This window comes from Mytilus californianus, unplaced genomic scaffold (genome assembly GCF_021869535.1).
Source record: "Mytilus californianus isolate M0D057914Y unplaced genomic scaffold, xbMytCali1.0.p SCAF_6, whole genome shotgun sequence".
Lineage (NCBI taxonomy): Eukaryota > Metazoa > Mollusca > Bivalvia > Mytilida > Mytilidae > Mytilus > Mytilus californianus.
The window spans coordinates 7038173-7064397 of NW_026262712.1; the positions used below are offsets into that span (position 1 = coordinate 7038173).

Here is a 26225-nt window from a genome sequence, read left to right on the forward strand (position 1 = left end):
ACATGTTTCCATCGTGTACATGTTTCATTAACAAAACAGAAACATAATTGCGATTTTTAGAAATTATGTGCAACGATTTTCGTTGCTATCAAATAATGAGAAATGATGTGTTTTCTATTTCTATTTCACCATTTATAAATGTATTTCACAAACTGTTAATTGGTTGTATTGCTGGAAGTTGGCATGATTCAACAGTTGTTGGGAAGAGTAAAAGATGCAGTGCAAAGAGTTTATATACAGAGAAAAGAAATAATTACTATATACCGTAAACTATTCTTCAAATTCAGTATATGTCAAACGATTGCTTTCGAGATACTGTCTACCTAATGTCTTGGTGATGGTTTACATCTTAATTGTTAAAGTTTAGTGATTCTGAGCTGATTACAATGATTACAGAGTAAATTATGATATAAATTTACCATTTAAAGTTTGGAAACATTCTGAGCGTGTTTCAGTAGATAGATATCGGCATCAAAACTTTACCAACAACTTATTCGGTCAGTTAATCATCCTGAAATATAGTGACAAGCATTTAGAACAAAGTATTTGTAACTGAAATGCATCGTTGTATTCAAAATATGTAATATCCTGATCTGAACATGATCAACGTTACGAAGTCTATGTTAACATAACAAAATAATGTAAACCAACTTATTTTCGCGTGCGATTTAATTTCGCTATTTTCATGAGTAGAAAAAAATAACGCGAATATAAATCGTCGCGAATATGCATTATTTTGTCTTTCCTATTTAACTTTATCAAGTAAATTTGAAAATGGCCTAATTTAATAGCCGCGAAGTGGGCTTGAAAGGGATAAATGCGAAATGTATCCGCAGAAATTAAGTTGGTTTACAGTATTGATTTACCCCCAAGGGTGACTGGGGAATAGAAGTATGGTCACCATTGGTCTTCCTCCGACCGGCAGTAAAACCCTTGCTAAAGTAGGGCGTCCGTTTGGCTGTGCGGGATGTACAAATTTGCTGCCACGTCCGGTCAGAATGGGGACGTTGAATCCGATGCCCCGTGTAAAGAGAGTGCCACACTCTTTGCACGTTAAGAACCCTTGCAACAACTCTTTGAGGGGTCCGTAGGTGACCTGTTGCAAGGCTAAATGTCTGTCCCTATCCAATATACCCTCATTTCCCGTGTCAGTCCAAATTTCTCCGACCTTAATCCCGGACGCCTCTATTACAGAACATACCTAATGTATTTATTGTTAATTTGTTGAATATGCATGAAATATTTGCCACTGGACGTTAAGCAACCAACAATCAATCAATAAATCAATCAATCAGTATTTATTTCTTATTTCAATCTAGAAAGATGAAATTTGTGAATCCATTATGTTCATAAATTATATACTGAAATATAATATCAAAATAATTACACAAACTGAACACATTGGTGCATGGTATGTGTAGGATGTACTAATTCTTGTGCACATTTCTTGATTTATTGCATTTTACAAAACACTGAAAATTCCGCAGTACATGTATTACGTGTCAACGTGACTCAATCAACACATTATATTTACCTTTTGATCAAGAATGTCAGTTTTGTTTGTCAATTTAATTATATTGCACCATCCTAGATCACCTGTTAGTGGGGAAAAGTATGCATCTATCATAAACAGCACACTGCTTGTATTATAAATGTCATGCATATTCAGAGAGTCATTTGTGTTCTTACATCAATAGGCAAATAAGGAAACACACTCACATTGATGATTATTGCGAAATGAGAATTATGTCATTTGTAATTGAAGCAACACATACATTAGTTGGTCTATACGTATTTTTAAATTCGATGTTTTGACAAACGTCACATTGATTTTTTGCAGATCTGTTCAATGCATCATACAAATAAATGTATTTGCCATTTAGTTTTATTTTTTTGTTTATTAATTTGAATTTACCGTATGACTGTATGCAATTAAGGATAGTCCATGACCACAGATTTACGGATTTGAACTCTGTTCAACTATAACATGTTCGTAGAATTAACGATTTCTAACTGCAATTAGCACCACACACTATTGACAGGTTTTATTCAAGAACCATACACATAATCATGCTAATTAATCAAAGTAGTGTTACCATCATTATGTACACACAATCGAGCGTAAAGCGAGCACATGTTTGTTTTGCGTGTCTTTTAAGGCACTTACAGTACGAGCATTCGAATATATACTGTGATTTCATATTTTTGGGGTTTTTTTTATTGACAATAACCGAATTAACATATACATAGTATTGCTTCACGTTGTCTATTTGCAATGTAAGCTATTACCATGACTTTGGGTCAAGCCACTTGAAACTACGAGAAACAAAAGCATAATGGTTGTATACAAGAACATTGAAACTTTTAAGTTCAGAGAAAGTACGATAAAACAAAAATTGCTGATATTGTTAATATCTTCCTTCTTAAAATCTTAACCAAAGATATCAGAGGCTTTCATAACGTTATTTCTCTTACATGACTATGCTGGTTACCGATTTCCATGTTTTGTATAACTTTCTGCAGTCTTACAATCTAATTTAAGTAATTGTAATGCAGAGCGGATTTCATACGACAACTTAAACAAAGTATAAGAAAACTCAATGTTTGTGTAATAATATAGAATATATCTGTACATATTTTGGACAAGTTGGAGGTAGAACAACTTCTTACTAAAAACTTGGAATACCGGAAGTTATGTATGAAAATATCAAACGTAAGCATTGAAAACTAACGGTACAATTATCACTAATATTTGTGATCATTGAAAAATAGTGCAAATTCTTTAGTTGTTTTTTTTTTTCAATAGGAACTAAACATCACGCGGCATATAAAACCAACATGTCGATATACCATTTCCAGATGACCCTACCTCAAAATGTTCAATGTCGATGACTTGCGTTTTTTTTTTTATAATGGTTTATGTTCAGTACTATAGAGTTGACCAATCTATAATTATATGTATGTGTTTATCTAATTATTTCTTCCTTCTTTCTCAATAGAAATGTATTCGTTTGACAAAATGAACAAATTTACTTTGAAAAGTTATAATCTACTACAATGTAATACTATTCAAGGCATCAACATACAACAGTTTACCCATTTCCATTTGCTGCCTCTAAGATTTATACATTTCATCCTGAATTCAGTCCTCTATTTATGGTGCTGTATCATATTAGGTGACATCTATTAAAATGAAAAGAAAAGAATTTATATATCTATCAGAGTTTGTTTTATATATTTTTGTTTACGTCTTCTATGACTTCGACAAGAAGTTTAATGGTTTGTAGAAAGTAAGTATAAATCATTAAAAAAAATATGTGAACAGTAAGATTTGATGATTACCATTGATTTTAAAACATAATGATATTCAATAAAAAAGACTTTACGTTATGTGGTCTCTAGTGGGGAGTTATCTCAAAGTGGCAATCATACCGCATCGTTTTGTTTTGATACTTATAGGCATAAGAAGTATATTTCATTGAAAAGATCATTTACATACCTCGTGTTTGTGTTGTACAACTTTATAAATAACAATTCAGTCGTGAACACTGAAATTACTTTTTATTAATTGTTGTCACGTTAACAACAATAACATGTATTACACTGTATTTTAAAAGTATTATATAAAAAGTCAACATACATTATAATCATGATAATGAATAAAAAGTGAATAAATGTAAACAAACATATATTCAGCTAAAACAAATTTACTTTATTTAGATAAAAAAAAACCACTGTTAAAACGTGTTATTTGTGAAACCAATATTATATAACATGAACCTTAAAGAATAAATACATAACATTAATAGTATGTATGCAACACATTAAGGCAACACTGGGATGAACATATGCAATTACAGTTGGTTAGAATAACTAGCTACATGTATTTACATATGAGTAAAAGCTGATTATATAAAAAAAAGCATCAAGCAATTAGAAATCATTTTAAAAACACATGTCAGACAATGTTGCATCAATATTTGTTAAATATGTGAATACACAATTAAAAAAAGAACATTGATTTCAATTATTACTCAAAGTATTGTTGTTTAAGTTTTTACAACTGATTGAAAACGGGTTAATTATCTAAAACCAGTGTCTATGTCATATCTAATGTTTGATTGCTTTCAGAGACTGTATCCTATTTAATTCATGTGTTCTTATAGCACAAAAATAAGTTATGCTTTACTACACGTGTTTGAAGATTTTAAAGGCATTGTAGGATGAGTTTGCGAAGTGGTATTCATATTTTAATTTAATCAGAAGGTAAACCGAATTTACGCTGATTTATGTACATGTTGGTCACAAAATATACGAATCACGGTGTTAACGGCTATACATGTATCATTTTCATCCATATACTACTAAAGTGTAAATAATTAGGTGTAAATCATTATCAGTCACAGTTATTCTGAAAGGCTTTAAAATAATAAACTGATAATATTTTAATAGTGTTTATTTTGAAATTGTTAGTTTCTAGATCCAGTCTCATGAATGTATACGTTTTCCTTTTCTGTCGAAATACGTCCACTTACAATGAATGCATTCGTGTTCAAATTATAGATAATGTATGACTAATAAACGTTCTTAAAGGGACATTAACTGTCAAATGCATGTGCATCGATTTGACTCAAATTCTCATATTTGATTTACAAAATGCTCAAACATATATATCTAATGTTCCTTTATCACTGAACTAGTATACATATTTGTTTAGGGGCCAGTTGAAGGACGCCTCTGGGTGCGGGAGTTTCTCGCTGCATTGAAGACCCACTGGTGGCCTTCGGCTGTTGTCTGCTCTATGGTCGGGTTGTTGTCTCTTTGACACATTCCCCGTTTCCATTCTCAATTTTATATAAATGATAAAAAGTATAAAATAAACAATTTACAATGCCAGTGTCTGATAATATGTATCAGTGTTTGTGTGTATTTTAGCCTACAGGCCATCTAATTAACCATCGAGGTAACCTCCGAAGAGTGTCGACGGTCATATAGCCCGATATAGACATAAACATATATATTACTAGATAGCAAACTCGTGCAATTGGATTTTGCTAGGTCTTGTAAGTTTTACATTATAGGTGAAAAAAATATGCTAATCAACGTTTTTACCTGTACAAAAATCAGTTTTTGTTGATCGAATCAGTCAATCAAATTGCTTACCCTTGTTTCACTTTCAATGTTGACATGCTTTTCCTTTTAATAACTGAAGACGCTTAACTTATGCGTAACCCAACTCTAGCTTAGGATCAAATATGGTTACATGGATACGGATTCAATGAGATCGAAGTACAGCCCTTGGATGGTGTAAACTTCCCAAAAAAACGTGTATGGTGTAATGGTGTATGGCATATGGTGTAATGGTAGAAGGTGTATGGTGCTATGGTGTATGGTGTAAGGGGAATGGTGTAATGGTGTAACGTGCGATCAGGAATGGTGTACGACATTTAAAACTATGCAAAATATTGATAAGAACTGATTTTTAATTTTATACATTAATTTACAATATTGTGATGAACATTCGTTTTCTAAAATAAATAAATAATGTTGTAGTCGCACGCTTTTTTTTTAAATTAAATTGCATTATGGTGTATTGTGTAAGGTGTATGGTGCACAGGTGTAACGTGTATGGTGTAATGGTACAGGGTGTATGCTGTAAGAGCGTATGGTGAATGGTGTATGGTTATGGTTTTAGTGGGAAGTTTACACCATCCAAGGACTGTATGGACTTGCAAGTGAATAATTCATTAGCGATATTTCTTAGCTTATTATGACAAAATTGAACCAAACTGGCTGCTTAAAGTGAATTATTATTTAACTATTTCACTTTCCTTCATGATTGAACAAAACAATCATATTCTAATTTTTTTATATCTCGTAGCTAATGTCTTTTTAAAATTGTTTGTACAAAAACTAAGTATGCTTTTATACTGAGGTGTAACCCAGTTGGTCTATGATAATACCTATTGTTGACCGATTATTTACATACCTGATTGCTTAAATAAAAATAAACTGTTAATTCTGCTGATATCATTATGCAGAACAGTCGGCGTTGATCCTTGTGTTTTATCCAGTATTAACAACTGACTGTCTTTTGCATAGTAAATATAGCCACCAAAAACGCCTATAGCATAGTAAATAGATCCAGAACGATTAATTGAAATGATTGTTGTAACATCAGAACCATCAACATTAGCTGACTTCATTTCACCACTGTGATTAATCCAATACACTATTTGTTCATCAGTGTCTACAAAATTTGAAAACAATTAGTCTAACATGTATATGTCATCCGTAACGTATGAAGACAACGGGGTTAATTTTTAAATATTGCATTTTAAAAAAACACAGATAAAAGAGGTTGGACCAATTCCCATGTATGTGTTCCATCACGGTATAACCACACATTACATAACATCGTAAATAGACTTATTTGGAAGAAAAACATGAAACTTTCTATACTTATTTTGTCATTGTATTTCTTTTTATATAATATTATGTGTTTTCGGTTTTTATTTTTCCAAAATTACCTGCAGTAAAGCGACGAAATCAATAGTAACACTAATAATGTGTTTTTCTTTTTTCCGTTTAAGAAAAAAAAAATCTATTTTAAACTTGACAACAATCATTTCACAACTTGTCTGGGCTATGTAGGATGAAAAAAGATAGTCAAATATATTACATCAGAATTATAAAACGCATTTTTTCTGACATATAGGTTATTAATGTTATATGCTCATGTCAATTTTAAACAAATGGACAATATGATTGATTCTTCCTAATAAGCACCAATTTCAATCTGATAAATATCTAAGTAGTATACGAGTATAAACATAATTTTTTTTTTTTTTATTTTCTTAATATAGAGTTCCGGAGTCTGTAATTTGATGGTTGTCAGTTGTTCGGCGTACCATATTCGTTTTTTGATCATCATCTTTTTACATAAATCAATTCTTTAGTTTTATCGTTTTAATTGTTAGCATTCGTCCTTTCGGGACCCTTTCACAGCTGACTATATGGTATGGGTCCCACTAATTGTTGAAGGTCGTACGATGGCCTATAATTATTTACTTCTATCTCTGGTGTAGCAATCATACCACATCTTCTTATGATTCTAACTATAGGTTTTACTCAATTCCCTTTTAAAGGATTACTATGTGACTCGTTAGAATAAATTAAATTATGATATGTCGATATAACAATTAGAAGATAATTTTTATAATAATCTTTTGCAAATGGAAAAAAAAGACAAAAAAAAACATTAGTCTTCTTGTTTCTTACAAAAAAAAAACACCAAATTTATTTACTTTTCATTTTATAAGTCAATTTATATAAACTATTGCTTAGCCATGCTACCTGTAGAATGGTTGAATTAAACACCAAATGAGTGTAATGGAAAAAAAGCCTTCAGTTAAAAAAATATAAATAATATCATTCATTTCCGCAGGCCATAATGCATCAACAAAAAATATGGTTTTAGTAAAACACTAAATGTCATTAGTGTTTGTTCGCTATAAAAACGGGCAAAATAACACAATTCTACATGTTTTACTTTGAGATGTCTAATTAGCTGGGAATAAATAAACACAACTGAATTCATGAGATAATAAGCATACAAATATACATTGTAACAAGTGGGATTAGAAAGGATTAGAAAAACAATCACAGCACACGCTAACTACACTAAATGATATTGCTTTGAACAACACGCTGAACAAAAGGATAGCTAGTCTGGCAAATTAAAAGATTAACACAAGTTCCTCTGACAATTTATTTATATCAGGTGCATAACTTCAACATGTGTATCTGCCGTTCATATGTTAAGTTGCATATGTTTTGTTTTAAACAGAAACCTGAAAAAAGAGAGGCGAAAGATATCACAGGAACATTCAAACTCATAAGTCGATAAAAAACGCTTTGGCTATCAAAAAAAATCAGACAAACAGACAAACAACTGTACGCAATACACAAAATAGAAAAAAAAAAGACTGAGCAACAAGAACCCCACCAAAAACTGAGGTGATCGCAGCTGGTGCTCCAGAAGTGTAAGCAGATATTGCCCCTCATGTGAAATTCGTCGTGTTTCTTATGAAAGAAGAAACCCAGTAATAAGTCTAATTCGGTAGGTCATATTTGTGGACAAGGGCGCAGGAGTGTGTAATTACGACAATTGGAACATAACCACTACATGTATCATCTGTGAAAGGGATAGTCAATAACAGTCAACCAACTCGTGATGGCGTAACATTTACGAAGGGAAGCTGTCAACTTCACCACTTAGAACTCTAGGTTTAATAGCTTCTTTGTGAGCAGCAACCCTCTATCAAAGAAATCTTCATAGGAAATACAAGCCAGGAATATCATATAAACTGAGAGATATAAAATATAAATTATGAGACAATTTTGTTTTCCCGGCAAGAACAATATTTTACTTGACTTTGAACAGAAATTTTTCCCTCTTTTCATATTACATACACTTGATGAACATGATGAGTTTCTAACTATAAATGCACGATCGACGGCATGTTTTTCTCATACAAACAGCGAGTACACGAGTATTTAAATGTTTCCTATTTTGTGTTTTTACACACACACAAAAAGCTTGCACGAAAAATGTTGGTACATCTATTCATAAACATAATTATGCAGATAGATATATAGTTCGACCCATCATCAATAATTGCATATACAATATCTTACAATAACATATATAGATAACTAGTAACAACGTACCTATATCCATACAAGAAACATATAGTGGTGCAAAGTTAACGATCGTCTGTTTTTCGGATAAATCAATTCTAGACTTTGATATTCCAAACTGCCGTTCAACTATATACATCCACCTGAAAGTCAAATCAAAGGGTGACAAATACAGGAAATTAAAGTTCAGCATGTTCAATGTGTGTTTGATTATGAACGTACTATTACTTTATTTATAAACAATTAAGAGAAAGGCGGACACTGCTACATGAGGATTATAAAAAAAAACAACATTTGATTGCCCCTTAAATCAAACATTAATTTACTAAATTTACTCCTAAGAGATAGGTATGTTGTGCGTAGAGGGGCGACTGAGATAAAGATACATATTTGAAAATGTTTGTTAAACAAATATACTGGAAGTGTCTTAAATTTGGCCTTTTCACAGGACACCTACTGACCATAAAAGTGGATGTTGCTAAGCGTCATTGACAAAAGGAGCATGATACTCTCCCTCAAAGTGACATAGTATTCAAAATCTAACTCGGACCAGACGAGACAGCTAGTTTTTACATCCCGAACAATAAAACAGAGACTTCATTTAGCATGAGTGTTACTGCAGAATAAAAGTCATCAAGAGCATTTTTCTATATCCCAATGCACTCTTGATTTCACTGAATATTTGAATCATCAATATAATAAACTCTGGTAATTTGAGCGTATTGTTGATTTCACAGGAAAATATACACACATATATGGCATAAATCATATAACTTCTTACGCATATTTAAACAAAAGATTATGTTTGATGGAAATCAAAACAAGAAATCTCCATGACTTATATTAATTTATATAAAAAAAATTTTGAAAAAGAGTCATATTCGTAATAAATATGTTTTCTTCAATTTATGTATTCTTCATAAACAAGAAACTGAAAGGTCCAAGTATAAAATATTAATATATATATATATATATATGTACAACTACTAAGATGGAACAGACTAATATAGGTTTAACATCTTGCTGTTTAATTTAAGATAGTTTGTGATATTAGAGTTCAAAAAACTCGATAAGTGTCCTTTTATACGTATTTTAGCTTATTTTCTGTAAATCAAACATGTCTACTCCATCACATTGATTGCATTTGCAATATTTGGCACACATTTTTGATAATTGTTTATTAGATTAACTTCAATTTCATAATTAACCTGGCCTTCCAAAGGTTTTTGTGTTGGTTTCACAGCGATTGGTGAGCTTGTTTTTAACAAAAAGTGCGACTGACGTGCTTAATTGTTCAATCAGGTTTTTTAAATGAGTACTTGTTTTAAAGGAGGTGTACACTATTTGGACTAAACGATAAGAATGTCCTTATAACACAAAAGCTCGATTTTTTTTTACGGAGAGCAATCTATATTCTAAGATATCAACTTCCTTATATATATATATTAATTATTTGGTGAGTATACCAGTTTAAATTGCTTGGTTCTAGTCATTTTAGAGGGATATAAAAGTACCAACTCACGTTCAACTATTTAACCTTAGTCAAAATGTATTATAATGTTTTAACTGCTATTTATTTGGGATGTTTAAATAAGCAGCCTCTGTTGTCATTACTCTACCGTTGTCAAATTTGAAATATTTACAAACTTAGATCGGTCAGTGCTGTTTATTTTGAATGTTTATTGACGCAATCGTTCTTGTACCATCGTTTAAATTTTAGAATTGTGCTCGTTTATATCGCACATTACTATTTTTAGTTGAAACATATCTTTGCAGTCTCTGTTGTAAATAGCCATATAACCTATGTCATGTTTAAACATTTTAGAATTGTACAAGCGTCTAAACTATGATGTTCAGTTTAACTGTTTTATTGTATAAATTTCAAGATTGTTATAGTTTAATCAACGTAGATTGATATGATTCATTTAACATCACAATCATACTGATGAAGGATATCTGTTATCCGAAATATTTATAAATAATTACATTTATAGTTTCCTTTTTTTTGTTATTGGTGTTGTTTTGTACATTTTTTAGGCGTTTATATAATTCATTTATTGTGTACATGTATCGTTATTCGTAACGATCCAGCGCCCTTGTGGGAAAACCCGTTGACTATTATTCAGACGTTTTATATATATATATAGTATATATAGATATATAAGTTCGTCTGAACCAGTGACAACACTACGACATATTTCATCCATCGGATAGAAGGCTGACAATACATTCTGTATATATAATTCGACTAAATATCAACCCAACAATGTTAAATTTGTAAATTTGCGAAAGCAATTTTTTTACGGCCAGGGAAGAACAAAAAAATTTACTTCCAAAAATTTACAGATCTAAAATTGTTGGGCTGTTTTTTTAAACGACATATGTATATACAAGGTAAAAAAAGAAACGTTACATTGGTTTCAAACATTTTCAAGATTAAAACTAGTAACCTGAATGATTTATCTATCAAATTTACTCGTTTGTAAAAATATCGAAAATGACGTGACGTCATTTTCTGATTTCAAACAAATAACCATGTTTTCTAAAATTTACCTGTATAGAGATGGAATCGAGTTCTCCGTTTGGTCATTAATTGTGTCGAACACGATTGTTAACAAAAGGTCGCATTAAAAAATTTAAAAAAGTTACACGTAAGACAATGCCCCGTATACTAAAAAAATGAGAGAGAAACCGATATTGGGATGTTGGCACCAGGAATGACTCAAGACAGAATATCGGCTGAATCAGTTCGTAACCGATTGCGTCAAGTTGGTCTTAGAGCTCGTCGTCCGTTGAAGGGACCTATCTTTACGCAGCGTCACTAGATGGTGCGACTTCAATGGACTCGGGTACGGACTGAATGGAATAGGCAAACATGGAGACAGGTTCTTTTTACCGATGAATCTAAATGCAACTTGAAATTACGCGACGGCAGAGCCAGGGTCTACCAGAGGCGCAATGAACGATTGTCTGATGCGTGCGTACAGGAAACAGATCGGTTTGGTGGTGGCGGAATTATGGTATGTGGCGGAATAGCCTACCAGGAACGCAAAGAGCTCAAAATCATCGTTGGTAACCTAAATGCAACAAGGTATAGGGACGACATTCTGGCTCCAGTTGTTCTCCCGTTTTCCGAAGACATCGTTTTAACCACGTTTTTCAGCAGGTCAACGCCTGTTGTCACGTGGCACACATTTCGACGACCTTTTTGGAGGTTAACTATATTCGTGTGGTGCCATGGCCAGCAATGTCTCCAGATTTATCGTCAATTGAACATCTTTGGGACGAACTTGGACGACGTATCAGAAATAGCCAAAATTCACCGGAAACGCTCGCCAAGCTCCGAACAGTACTTTCAGGGAATGGAACAACATCCCTCAAGACTTTATTCGACGTCTTATTGATTTAATGCGACGGAGGCGGTCATAAATGGAAAAGGAGGTCATACAAGGTATTGACATGTTAACCTGAATTCTGTACTCATCCTGTTAAAACTGTCCAAAAATGTGCAATATTGTTTTTAAATAGAGAACACTTGTTATCGTTCTCTTTAAATTATGTTAGCTAACTATTCCATTAACTAATTGTTATCAACTTTTTGTTATAAAAAATATAAATGATCTTACGAGCATGTAACGTTTCTTTTTTGCCAACTATATATATATATATGTGTGTGTGTTTTAGAAAATCAAAGATGTCAGTGCATTAGATTTGTTACAAACATTTCAAAATGGAGGTTATCGTTTGAAACAGATTGTACTGCATGCATGATCTCAAAGGAGAAAATTCACGAAGGGTTAAAATTGGCCCTAAATTTTTGATTTTTTTTAAATCAGGCCAAAAATTACAAATTTTACATAGAAATACTTGTGATAATACTATCAAGACAAAAATGTATTTTTTTTGGCACCTTCCTTTAAAATTTATGAAGCTATGACCCCTTATATGACCATTATTTGTATGTTAAGGTTAATGTCGGTAATTTTTTTCCATAATTGTAATTGTTTTTGGCATAATTAACCTTGGCCGCCATCCACGATCCAAAAAAGTTTTTATATTGATAAATTCTATATCAAAATTGGAATATTTCGGTTACAAAACATTTTGGATCGTAGGTGGCGGCCAAAGTGTTTCTAAAAATTGAACAAAATCATCATCTTTTGACAAAATGTACAAAATGGGCTTACTCTGGAAATATCATCTACTTTTATGTAAAGAACTGATTTATTTAGCATTAAGGATTTTGAAATAGACCCATTCACGAACCAAATTGTGACCTTTTTGGTGTTTTATGTTAAAGTTAATATTTCAGGCCCTTTTGCGCCATAAGTGAACCTTGTCCTTTTAAAAAAAAATGTTCAATTTTGAATACATGTTTGTTATTTAAAGAAAATGTCAATATTATGTCGTGGCAAACCCAAGTTAGTGTCTACCAATTTTACTGCTAAGGATGCACTTTCGACAATTTATGTCTGCAACGATGCTCAGGTCTTGATGTTGATCAGATAGAGCCAACAAGATATATTGAAATGTCTTGCATCGTGACATCATATTAGAAAAAGGTCAGTTATCAGGCGATTTATATTTCTGTTTAGACTTTAAGTCCAGTAGATATGGTCTCATTCATCAGATTTAAAGAATGTCGAAATACTGGTCTTAATTTAAATTGCATCAGTATTTGGAAAAGGTTTTTGACAGTATGAACAACTATTATTCTAAAATAGTGAGATGGCTATTCTGGTAAATCAACAATAACTGCAAATTGCAAATTGTGATAAAGAGTTTAATAAATGTTTAATCAGATACATGAAAAAGCACCTGATCAATAGACCTTTTGAAATGAGATCATGGTCAGTTGATAACTGTTGCAACTGCCTATAACTTTCTGTAATTCTATGAAAAAAAATCCAACTAAACAGTAATTTCCCAGACACACTTAGAAAAATTGAATAAAAAATGAACGATAACGCGCTCTTATAATATATACACATTATAAGAAAGGAACATAATTGGAAAAGTAAGGTTTTTAACTGTAAAATAGAGTAAAACAATACCAAAGGGACATTCAAACTCTTAAGTCGAAAACAAACTGACAACACAATGTCTAAAAGAGAATTAAAAATACCAACAGACATACAACAGCACACAAAATATAACATAGAACACTAAAGAATGAGCAACACGAACCCCACGAAAAACTCGGGGTGATTTCAGATGTTCCGGAATAGTAAGCAGATCCTGTCACACATGTGGCACCTATTGTGTTCCTCATGTTAGTACAAACCCGGTAATAAGGCTAATTCGGTAGTCGCACTCGGAGAGAAGTGGTGGGAATGTACATGATGTGGTTACGACTTTAGGAACATATCCGCTATCATCTGTAAAACAAATATTCTATAACGGTCAACTAACTCGCGAAGTCGTCCGTAAAATTTACGAAGGAATGATTTCAACTTCACTACTTGGAACTCTTGGTTTAATAGCTTCATTGAGAGCAGCAACCCTCTGTCAAAAAATCATGATAGGAAATACAAGCCCTGAAATATCATAATAACTCGGAGATATATACTCCTGTATGCAGGCGCTGCTGGAATGTTGCTACATATAAATGGAAAGTTCACAATAGGGAAGCTGAAATCATCTCTTTTGTCGTTAAGCTTTGTTTTCAACCGACCCTCATTGTCAATTTCAAGATGTTATTCAAGATACGAGGCAGAATTAACTGTATCTGTTGCATCCTTTATCTCAAGTTCGATGGGATAGATGCGTTCAACATAGTCACCAAATTTTAAATTATTTTGTGACAGAACATCATCTTCATAGCGATAAAGTAAAAATAAAAGATGCTGCCAATTTATTTTCTTTTTTTCTGAGATGTCCCTGTATGAAAATAGCCTGATATGAATTAAGGAATAAGTCGACAAGAAGAGGGGCATAGTTGGTTCCCATGGGAATGTCGATTTTTAGTTGAAAATCACGTCCTCCAAACTTAACAAAGATACTTGTTCTTACTGGATAAATGAATCTATATCATTAATTATTATGAATCTGCAATGTATGATATAATGCTTGAGCACCCGATGTAAAGATACTATTGTTTTTTTATTTTTTTTTTAACCATTACCCATAAAATCCATCTGTAATCATGGTTATTTTGCAGGAGTTATGATACAATTGATATGATATATGTGACTTCTAAATTTAAAGTGTGAAACTGAGATAAAACGCATCTGATGTTGTGTCTGTAACTGTTGAATATCGGGGAGGAGGAAGTTCTAGTGGTAACATAATACCCAACCAGAACTGGTGCAGCATGTTCAACATTCCAAATCATTTTTTTATGAAACCTCTTGGAGCGTTCAAACACGGCAAGTCCTAATGATAAATTGTAATCAATTGAAGTAAATGGATTTCAATTGTTTTTTACTAATTTGTTTGTGTGTTTAGTATTGATAAGATAATTCAAACCCTTTCTAAAAGTTTGTTATGGTGTTGTGTTGTTTCAATCATGTCAAACCTTAGTGTATGGTTTAGGACTTAACAACATATTACACCCAACCACATTATATATTTGTCTGTCCACACAAAAGAAGCCCGAAATCCAGTGACTGTCGTTGTTTACGGTCTCCCATTATTGTTTTCCCGTTAATAGTTGCAAATTAATTATTGTTTATGTATTTTGTTCAGGATTTTTGCTTTTTTTATAGAATATAACAAAAATATTAATGTATTACTTAGCCCGTTGTCAAAAAATTTCCAGATTGTCATATGGTGACCTGTAAATGTTTCATTATGTGGCATTTTGGTCATCAACAATCATACAATATCAGCGTAACCGGTTATAATATTTCATTTAAGGTTTAAAAGTTTTATCAAAATATTTATAAAGGTTACATATAAATTTTAACAAGTTATTATTTAATTCAAATTTCAATCTGACTGTTTATCTATGTTAATCAACGAAGTATTGCAATTTATAATACTATAAAATGATATTCATCTTATTTTTTTGTGATCGTTTATTAGACGTTCTTCGATCTGCTACGTATCAGGTATGGTTGGTACTTAACTTACCTATTCTTTTGGCGGTATCCTTAAATGCAGGAGAATTTTTGTTCATCATGACTAAATTTAAGAAATCGAATTGCATATCAGCAAAAACTATTGTAACTTGTTATTTGATAACGATTTCACCGTATCTAGCACAATTTGTTAGTGAATCTATATGAGATTATTTACTTAGTGCACACGTGCAGGAATCAACAGACCTTACTTTTCGTTTTGTCTATATATAGCAAACAAAGTAGGATTATAAATTTATCTCAAGTATAAACTTGATATGGAATATTTTAAATTCTATCTATAAACGACCATTTTAAATCATTTATTTACGAACTTCTTTGAGAAAATATTTGAATATATTACATATCACTAACGAGTTACTAAGTAGTTTGTACTTATAAGCTCTCTTTATTTCAGTCTGTTAAACGTTTTTGATTCGAGCGTCACTGGTTTATCTTTTAAAGACAAAACGCGCATATGGCATACCAATATAGTCATAAAAGATACAAGGATTAACATTTTTTAGGTGAGACGTGCGTTTAATTCTTATACCTTTGTAGTAGCTTTAGTACCTTTGATGACTTTATTCAAGCACTTTGCTGCGTCTACGTATATACCAAGAGACGTAGTATTATCCTTGATCTTTATTCAAAATTTACCTACTTGTATCAAGGTAACAGTAGTATACCGCTGTTCAATAGTCATAAATCGATTACTGTGGATTAATTTATTTTCGTGGGTATCAATTTTCGTAGATTGCTGAAAACTTGCATATTCGTGGATATTTGATTTCGTGGTTTTTCCAATCTCTGTATTCAAAGCATATTCAAAATATGTTATTCGTTGAACATTTGAATTCGTGGTTCACCTGTACCCACGAAACCCACGAAAATTGGTATCCAACGAATATTAATAAATCCACAGTAAGCGAAAACAAATCCGGGTCACAAATCAAAACCGAGTGAAACACATCAACTATAAGAGGAAACCAACAGAACAACAGAAACACTGAACTGCTACAAAAACAAACGCCAACATACATAGACACAGACTATTTGATAACAACTGTCATATTCTTGACTTGGTAAAGGACATTTTAAGAAAACATGATGGGTTTAACCAGGTGTTATGGCTAGCCACACAAAAAGCACTGTACTAAGTACTCCTTTTCGAGAAGATAGAGACAATTTCTGAATAAGGGAACTTGGAACTGCAATGCCATATGGTTGCAATGACAGAGGAGTTGGAAATTTGTCAAGTCCAGCCTGCAGTGATGTTAATGTAATAAGTTTATCTAATACTACCCGACGACAACAACGTAGTCATGGGCAAAAACGTTACCATCGGCCTAATGTTAAAAAAAGTCTTCCAAATCTAGATCGCCCTCTGGGATCTTTGATGACCTTCTTTCACATATTTATCATCCGCTAGGGTTACATTACATTAGAACTTTTCTGTTTTTACTGCCTGTTAATTTTCTAAAATGTTCGAGAGATTTTGCACTTGAAAAAGGATGCATAAATACATTTTCCCCAATATACAGACTTGTCAGTTTAATTTGTGATGTAGCTCTTTTTCCATCTTTTTAAACCATTAATACCGGAACCTTTACATGAGGAAAAGAGGAAAAGAGGAAATTGTTCACTTTACCAATAGAGGAATTGATGCAATCAACAACATCTGCAACGTTCTACCTTTCAAGGAGGTAACATCTAAAATGTCTATTTATTTTAAAAATCAGTCTGTTCCTATTGTATCCTACAGTTACACCAAAACCATTGCACCCAAAGTATTTAAATATAAACAAGCATTGCAGGACCTTGATTTAGAACAATACTTAAAAAAAAACTCTGACATATGACTGTTCCCACTCGCCTTATAATTACAGCCCCTCTGGCCAATGTTATTACTGGGGATCTAAATATAATTCAACATGAAAATCTCTGAAAGGTGATTTTTCATGGTCCTAATTAGTTTAGAGAACCCCAACATATCAATTGGAACCATAACTTCAAAATAATTATGGATTCCATTGAGGACTTCACCCGAGTATGGGCTAAACGAGAACACGTTGAACTGGACACTTTGTCAGAATGGGTCAAAACAATCAGGTATTTGATAAAACGTCGCATTCATAAGTTCAAAAACTGTGTGACTGATCGACCAAAGTCCGTTTTCAGAGTCATTAGCTGGGTAATGTATATCATCTCTTCATGATAAGTATGTTGTTGTTCATGCGGACAAAGCTTCAAATATTATTGTCTTTGTAACTATGTAATTCGTAATACAACAATTTGTTGAAAAATTCTACCTCCAAATTCAACAAATATGTTGTCGATAAGAAACTCTAGCATACTGATCACTTGTTCCTCTCTGTAGCATGTTTTACCATTTTGTTCACTATTAACAAAAAATGCCTTATGGTATCCCAAAGTAATACATTTATAGCGTGTGCTACCATTTTAAGGTTGAAAAGCATTGTGGATTATTTCTTTTAGATGATTTTTCAATTGCACATAGTGGTATACAAGGTTGAAAAATTTAAAGTTTTCATAAAACTTATTTCGGAAGAAGACCGAGATTTAAAATTATCCAGAAGTTCTTTGGAATTTTGAAGAATCCACATATGGTTAATACCACTACTCAAGTAAACAGTTTCACAGTATTTCTGAAGAACCTCTTCCACTGCGGACAGAATTTTAGTCAATCTAATATACAATTCTTTAGTGGAACATGCAGATGAAGCTTAGGTATCCAATACAATCAGGGTAAGTCCTCTGATTTGATGTTCAATGCAATGTTCATTGAAGCCATGCAGGACTTATGATTTGTCAAAATCTAATCCTTGTCAAATGATATGTCTTTGTATGTTGGATTACCTGAGTGCTCATTTATTCCTAATTCTTTTACAAGACATTCGTAGTAATACGAATTACATAGTTACAAAGACAATATTTTTTAAGGCTTTGTCCGCATGAACAAAAACATAGTTATCATGAAGAGATGATAGACATTACCCAGTCTATGGGAACGAACTTTGCGCCTCTTCTTGCCGACCTCTCCTTATGTTCATATGAATCGGAGTTCCTTCAGACACTTGTCAAAAACAAGGAGATCAAAGAATCCAGGTTATTTAATTTCACTTTCAGGTATATTGGTGGTGTTCTTTCCATTAGCAATCCGAACTTTTCTGATTATGTTCCATTAATATATTCCCCAGAACAAGAAATTAAAGAAACAACAGACACGGCTTCCTCTGCCTCATTTTTAGACTTACACAGTCATCTCAGTACCAGAATCTATGACAAACGAGACGATTTTAATTTTGAAATTATCAATTTCCCCCACCTTAGTACATGTAGTAGAAATATACTAACTTTACCTGCATATGGGATATACATTTCCCAACCTTTTTGGTATTCAAGAGCTGGCAGCTCCTACTCAGACTTTGTAAAACGTCACCAGTGTCTGAGCAGAAAGTTGATGAACCAGGAGTAGGTCAAAGAATGTCTCGTCCTTTTGTAAATAAAGTTCATAGGGAGGTACCAAGACCTTGTTGATAAACATTCTGTATCAACCTCACAAATGATAAACGATGGTCTCGAAGTATAGATTATGCGTACTGATGTTGTTTATCATCTTAATAACGTGTTATACTATTCTTTTCTTTTTTGTCTTAATTGATATTACTTTTACTGTTTGGTCTGTTTTAGGTGATATCCATTTGACGTGGCTCTGTACTCATTGTGTTGTTTGTAGTATCTTTCATTTTAGCTTATCTGCTTTGTCCGTGTAACTTTTAGTGTTTCCCTGATACATATGACGTAGCTCTGTACTTAAACATCCCGCCATTGTGTTATTGTTCTATTATAATTTTTGTAGTCTTGCCTTTCATATTTGCTAATGCTTTGTCTATATGCCCTTTTGTGTTACTTTGAAACATAATGACGTGGCTCTTTTTTAGAAGAAATACACAATAAACATATAGACAACCGGCAAGAAGGACAAGGTAAACCTCTTATTTTCATTCTGCAGAGGATATGCCTAATAGAACTAAAGACTATATTATTTTCATACTTTGAACGACAAAATTATTTTATATCTCTACCTGTGTGACGTTTACAATCTGACGTCAAACGCGCGATTCTACGTCAGAGTTAAAGTTAATCTAACCATTCGGTCCCAGTACTGAAAATCTTTCAATCCTTAATGGGTGGATTTAACAAATATAAATAATATACACAAATAAGAAAGCAATGAATGAGGTTGTTAAATTTGTCTTTTTGTGCTTCTTTATTAAATATTTGTTTGCTTTTATTGTGAATAAGATTATAACACAATGTTGACTGCTGTACCCCTAATTTTGACATTTTTACCTATTATGTCTGTTTGTTTTGTTCACGCATCGTTGTCAATATAATGGAATTTTATGCGACTGTCATACACGTGAGAGGTTCAGCTAATTATAAAACCAGGTTCAATCAACAATTTTCTACATAAGAAAATGCCTGTACCAAGTCTGGAATATCCATTCGTTTGATGTGTTTGAGCTTTTCATTTTGCCATTTAATTAGAGACTTTCCGTTTTGAATGTTCCTCGTAGTTCAGTATTTTTGTTATTTTACTTTTCATATGGCAATGTTAAAAAATACCGTTAAAATGACAACATTAAATAACAGGAATAAACACAAGAACACTCAGGACAGAGAAATAAATAAACAAATAATATATATTGCCACATTTTGCTGTTCCTAATCCTTCTTAGTTATACCCTTATGATCAAACTTTTAAAATTTAACAGACTTCATAACCATAGCCTAAGGGTGGTTACAATACCATGTGGCTCATGTTATTAACATATCTACCCTCAATACTATATATGCCTATATGTACATTGCACTTATCTTATAGTATATTAATAGTTGCACTGGATCAATATGCTTTCTATTTCTTTTTGAAGTTTTGTAACAACAATAAACGTGTGCCATCTTTCAATCATTGCAACTCGAAGTAAATGCAATATTTTTTAAAATAATTACAGTCTTCACTTGCATTGACTTTAGCTAGGCAAGTAATACCTGATAAGGTTGAATGATTCCTGTTCAGAAGATATGTTCTATTATTAAAGGACAGTTTTCGAAAAGAAATTATCACATGTTGCGGAGGCAATCTTTTTTTTAACTGGTTCGATGTCATAGCACGAAATACATCGTTTTAACCATTCAAACATATAGTAAAGAACACATTATGATGTTGCTTTCTTGAGTAAGACCTCACAACTGATGAAACAGTTGTATCGATCGGTTAGAAAGGCTGAGTTTTGCTGTGTGTTTGTTCATTCTACATTGGCTAGAGGTAAATGTATAGGGTGAGGATTGAGATCTCACAAAACATATTTAAACACCGCATTTGTGCACCTGTCCAAAATCAGGAGCCTCTGGTCTTGTAATTTTTTTTTAATTTAAGTTCACTTATATGTTTTGGTGTTTAGTATGACGTTCATTTTCACTGACCTAGTACTCATTTTTATTTAGGGGCCAGCTAAAGCCCGCATCCGGGTGCGGGAATTTCTCGCTGTGTTAAAGACCCATGTATGGCCTTCGGCTGTTTTCTGCTCTTTGGTCGGGTTGTTGTCTCTTTGACACATTTCACATTTCCATTCTCAATTTTCACATTAGCCCAATTTCTAACTAAAACGACATACCTGTTTTTAACATCAAATCTTAACACCCAAGGAGAACTAAGAGTTAACAACACTGTCATATTGCTTCCGTCTAGATTGCATCTTGAGAGTCTGTGTGTACGAGCATCAGTCCAGTAGATATGTTCATTGATTGAATCAACAGCTATTCCTGTTGGAAGTGACAATGACTGGATAACCGTCTGTAATGTTATGTTCTTTGAGGGATATGCAAATCTATATGAATCATAAAAAGTTATTGACATAATTTAGGTTCATTAACTGTACTGATCTTGTTTGTTATACTAAAAAATCTCTACTGTCTTATTCATATTACACACACTCTATTTTGAATCTGTTACATCATGATAGTGGCGTAGTGTAAAACACAGACAATGATGAATCGATGTTTTTTTTTTTCAAACAGACACTTTGAGATAGTGCCACTAATTTGACCGATAATTTAGACATATATATTTCAACATATTAACTAACGCTGCACATCATAGACAAGAACATTTTCAGTACTAATCATCATTATTATTAGGTATTTTCACTTCTCTATGGAAAGACCAATTGTATTTGTTCTGAAAATTATTATTATTATTAGGGTCGTTCCACTTTCTGTGGAAAGGCCTATTGTATTTGTTCTGATTATCATTAAGTCTTTCCACGTTTCCTATTGATTTTGTTCTGATTATATTTTTTTTTCTTCCGCCTAATTTATTTTCTTTCGCTGTTTGGTTGTTTCACAAGATGTCGATTTGATATTTGGCATATGATATCGAACAGTTAATGCGCTTTCAAAAACTGATACCGCTTAACCGAATACTTTTCTTTGTAAGAGTTATCTCACCTAACACTGTTTTTCTTGTGTTTGCTTCTCATTCACAACTGTTAAAGATAACGACAAAATTGTTTAACCAATTTGCTCGTTATATCCTCAGGATGTTGAGATTGGATTGTACCAAAGCGTTACGGAGACTCCATATGAGAGTTATTTCCCCTTATGCATTGGATATAAGTGATATGCATTTATAACTGGTAAACCACAATTGAAAGAGATCTGGGGTCTATTAATGTTAGGTCCTTAGTAAAAAAAAAGAAAATTAGGTCAATGTCAAAGGTCAAGGTCACATTCTAAATTTTGATTTTGGCTTATTTGCACTTTTTTTTCATAAACCGTTAAAGATAACGACAACATATATTTACTAAATTGTTAGTTGCGACATGTCGTAAAACATAAATTTTAGTTGAAAGTGTACGTTGACATATGAAGGCAGTTTTCTCCCCTTGTATATGCAAAATAATGTGTATGGTGATATAATTCGTTAACCATATCAAATACAGACGTAAGATATTTTGATTTGAGGTCCTTGGTTTATGACCTTGAAATTGAGGTCAAGGTCTAAGTTGAATTTGACGTTCTAGATTTTGACCTTTGTCTTTACTACATATTTTTACGTGCTTAAGCCATATGGTGCTATAAACAGTTTCGTATACAAAACTAGTGGTTATTCCCCGACTAAAAATAACCATGGCGGGAAATCCCTTTTTTTTACTTAATTGGTAAAAAAGTATCATGTTTTTTGTATTTGATTGTAAAAAGTAGTTAATTAGCTTTCAATTAAAACAGGTTATATGATTAAAATGATTTTAAAAATTATATTAAATATACATGTTTTGAGGGGAGACAACAATGTGAACATCCTGTTTTTTTGGCAGTGAACATTGAAAACTTATTTGCAGCCACTGTAGCTCTTTTCGAAGCAGGAAACCGTACCCTGATGCGATATTTTTTTGAAAGGCCAGGTAAAATCCTATAAACTTCATACAGTTTTGATTATGTGAAATGTGCTTGTATCATGTCTACATGGGTATGCACATGAAATGATTTCAGTTTTTTTTTATGTTCAGATTAGGCAATTTTTTCCCTATGTTCTCTGAAAAGAATTGTGTTATTATATTAAAAGTACACTTTATTTTTATTTTATTATAAACTAGAGAAAATTCTGATTCCAGTCATATCTAGTTTTATACAAGTATCTTTATTAACCATTCCACCACTAAGGGTCACTTATGCATGGTCCCTCGAAATATGACATCATAGAAAAAAAAACTGTTGATTGCACCCTCAAAGGGACACACATATAATGTAGTGAGGGTTTAGCATAGACATGTGTTAGTGAATAGAGTTAAACAATTCTGAAAAATATTGTTTGGCATGTATACATTAATTTAAAAGCATCAAATTGGTATGTTTAATGCAAATATTACAGATTTGTACATAGCAACCAGATATAAGAAAACCAGACTCTGTGCAAATTTGGAATGTTTTTCATCTTTTTATGACGTCATGATATTTTTATTCATTCGCTCATATATTTAAAACCATAAGTTGCACATGAACAGTGTGGATTTTTTCTACTTTGACCTTGACTACTGATCAGTGTAACATACATTTTTAATCATTATATTATATATTTAGTACTTTTTATAGTCAAAAAGCTACAAGTGCCATTCCTAAGAAATACACTATTTCAATATGTTTCTCTCAACTCAGCTACAACTTAGTTCATATACTATTAGGGACAAAATATGTTTAAAGTAACTTTATTTATGCTTATTTCATAGTTCTTATTCCATTCATTCAAAAGAAACCCAATTTTATGAATTTTTTTCATTGTAAAACTAATGAAAATGTGATACAGGAAATGTTTGGAATATGCCAGTCAAACTATTTGCCACTAGCCAATATGCCACTTCTATGCGACATAAACAAAGAGCTGTAGTTTCACTTTTTATCGAGGCAATAGTTAAAATAAGACACCATTAAAATCGGTATAATGTACAGATTCAGAAAAGCTGAGAATTTTTTTAAATATCGCATTCAAGGTTTTGCTTAAGGGTGTTATAAACAGTTTCGTAAACAAAACTAGGGGTTTTTCCCCGCCTAAAAATAACCATGGAGGGAAATCCCCTTTTTTTTTACTTAATTGGTGAAAAAGTATCATATTTTTTGTATTTGATTGTAAAAATTAGTTAAATAGTTTTCAATTAAAACAGTTTTGAATGATTAAAATGATTTTAAAAATTATATTAAATATACATGTTTTGAGGGGGACAACACTGTAAACATCCTGTTTTTTTAACAGTGATAATTGAAAACTTATTTGCAGCCTCTGTAGCTCTTTTCGAAGCAGGAAACCGTACCCTGAAGCGATATTGTTTTAAAAGGCCAGGTAAACACCTATGAATTTCATACAGTTTTGATTATGTGAAATGTGTCTGTATCATTTCTACATGGATATGCACATCTTTATCATTATTAACCAATCCACCACTAAGGGTCACTAATGGATTGTCCCTCAAAATATGACGTCATAGAAAACAACTGTTGATTGCACCCATAGGACTTTTTGCAATAGGTTGTAAGCCTTATGACCTTGAAAAGTCCAATATGTAGTGACCTTGTGTAAACTGGAAGTAGCTTTGTTTTGGACTTAATTAATGTAAAAGTATACATAACCATATATTTTGGAATCAGTGTCGAGTTAACTATCAAATAATACCAGAAGACGGAAGTGACATTTTTCAACCGGAAGTAACAAATTATATCCCTTTTTTTTAACAAAAGTGTATAGAAACCATATATTTTTGAAATCAGCATACAATTAACTATCATTTGACACTGGAAATGGTATTTTAAACTGAATTTTAATATTTTTGTATCAATATATATCGTTTCGGGTGGAAAGACCCTCAATTGTTTTCTAAACAATTGTATTTTAATTTTTTTTTTTTTTTTCGCCGAATTTTGTTCTTGCTATTTCTGTTTCGCAATATGTCGCTTTGATATTTCTTATATTGTATCGTATAGTTTATGCAATTTTAAATTTCATTCATTCTAAGCTGAACAATTTTGAGCTATCTCCCTATTCACTGTTTATCTTGTGTGTGCATCTCCTTCGTAACAAACAAAAATATAGACAAAAGTCTTTTTGTAAATTGTTCCTTTCATCCTCAGAAATTTTTAACTAATTATGATCGAAGCGATTCGATGCAATTTTATAGCAGTAATCTAACTTTACCAAATAAATTTGTCGGTATGTCTTTTTAACTCATAAACCGTTAACCGTATAACCCTAAATCTTTTCATTTGAGGCCCCTATGTCCTAACTTTAAACATGAAGTCAAGGTAAAAGGTGAAGGTCAAGTTCTTAATTTTGAATTGTCTTTGTTTTTGCATTTTCTCCGACACTTTTAAACATATATAGAAAAGAACAAGTGCAAAATGTTTGCTTTATTGTAATGAAGATATGTTACATTTGGTCTGAAACCATCTAATGGCATCTTAAAGGAGTTAGTGCCCTTGAAATGTCTTTATATAAGGTTAATTGATTATTACTTCAACTTGGCTCATTATAAAGCCATATGACCTTTTACAAAAGGTTGGTCGACATATGACCCTAAAAAAATGACAATCGGAAGTGACCTTGAGAAAACTGGAAGTAGCCATTTTTGCACTTTTTTCAAAAACAAAAGTACTCGGAATTCCTATAGTTTGTGATTTAAATACATTAACTTATCAATAATGACTAGAAGTGACGTTCGATAAACCGGAAGTGGCCAATTATCTCCGGGTTTATAGGCAACAGTATATAGAAACTATATATATTTGGAATCAGTGTGAAAGAAGCTATCATATGAGACCGGTAGGGATATTTCCTTCACCAGAAGTAGCACTATATCTCCCTTGTGTCACTCAAAATTTATAGAA

At 32.3% G+C, this 26225-nt stretch overlaps 1 protein-coding gene and 1 long non-coding RNA gene across 2 annotated transcripts in view; both read right to left on the reverse strand.

Annotated features, from left to right (window-relative positions):
• The window catches only part of LOC127705498 (uncharacterized), a 95611-nt gene that overhangs the window by 60125 nt on the left and 9261 nt on the right, over positions 1 to 26225 (reverse strand). The gene's annotated exons all lie outside the window — the stretch shown is intronic.
• LOC127706919 (uncharacterized) overlaps positions 1 to 26225 on the reverse strand; it is a 29730-nt gene that overhangs the window by 1565 nt on the left and 1940 nt on the right. Inside the window, exons 2-5 of the long non-coding RNA XR_007984633.1 lie at positions 21470 to 21682; positions 8734 to 8846; positions 3087 to 6250; positions 420 to 511 (exon numbers count right to left, since the gene is read on the reverse strand). This is a non-coding gene — a long non-coding RNA (uncharacterized LOC127706919). The remainder of the gene's footprint in view (positions 1 to 419; positions 512 to 3086; positions 6251 to 8733; positions 8847 to 21469; positions 21683 to 26225) is intronic.